Source organism: Bos indicus x Bos taurus, chromosome 12 (assembly GCF_003369695.1).
Source record: "Bos indicus x Bos taurus breed Angus x Brahman F1 hybrid chromosome 12, Bos_hybrid_MaternalHap_v2.0, whole genome shotgun sequence".
Lineage (NCBI taxonomy): Eukaryota > Metazoa > Chordata > Mammalia > Artiodactyla > Bovidae > Bos > Bos indicus x Bos taurus.
Genome location: NC_040087.1, coordinates 79,428,882 through 79,429,483, shown reverse-complemented (window position 1 = coordinate 79,429,483; position 602 = coordinate 79,428,882). Strand labels below are relative to the sequence as shown.

At 44.0% G+C, this 602-nt stretch overlaps 1 non-coding gene across 1 annotated transcript; it reads left to right on the top strand.

The window, feature by feature from the left end:
• The first annotated feature begins 296 nt into the window (after positions 1 to 296).
• On the top strand, positions 297 to 368 carry TRNAF-GAA. Its single transcript has one exon. It is a non-coding gene; the product is annotated as a tRNA-Phe (tRNA).
• Positions 369 to 602: the final 234 nt, after the last annotated feature.

Genomic DNA, 602 nt, shown 5'->3' with positions numbered 1-602 from the left:
TTCTTTGGGATTGGAATGAAAACTGAACTTTTCCAGTCCTGTGGCCACTGCCAACTTTTCCAGGCTTGCTGTCATATTGAGTACAGCACTTTCATAGCATCATCTTTTAGGATTTTAAATAGCTCCACTGGAATTCCATCACCTCCACTAGCTTTGTTCATAGTGATGCTTCCTAGGGCCCACTTGACTTCGCACTCCAAGATGTCTGGTTCTAGGTGAGTGATCATACCATCCTGGTTATTTAGGCCATGAAGATTTTTTTTATATAGTTCTTCTGTTTATTCTTCCCTGGGGCTTCCCTAGTGGCTCAGATGGTAAAGCGTCTGCCTGAAATGCAGGAGACTCAGGTTCGATTCCTGGGTTGGGAAGATCCCCTGGAGAAGAAAATGGCAACCCACTCCAGTATTCTTGCCTGAAAAATCCCATGGATGGAGGAGGCTGGTAGGTACAGTCCATGGAGTCGCAAAGAGATGGTCACAACTGAGCAACTGCACTTTCTTTCTTTCTTTGTTTATTCTTGCCACCTCTTCTTAATATTTTCTGCTTCTGTTAGGTCCCTACCATTTCTGTCCTTTACTGAGCCCATCTTTGCATGAAATGTT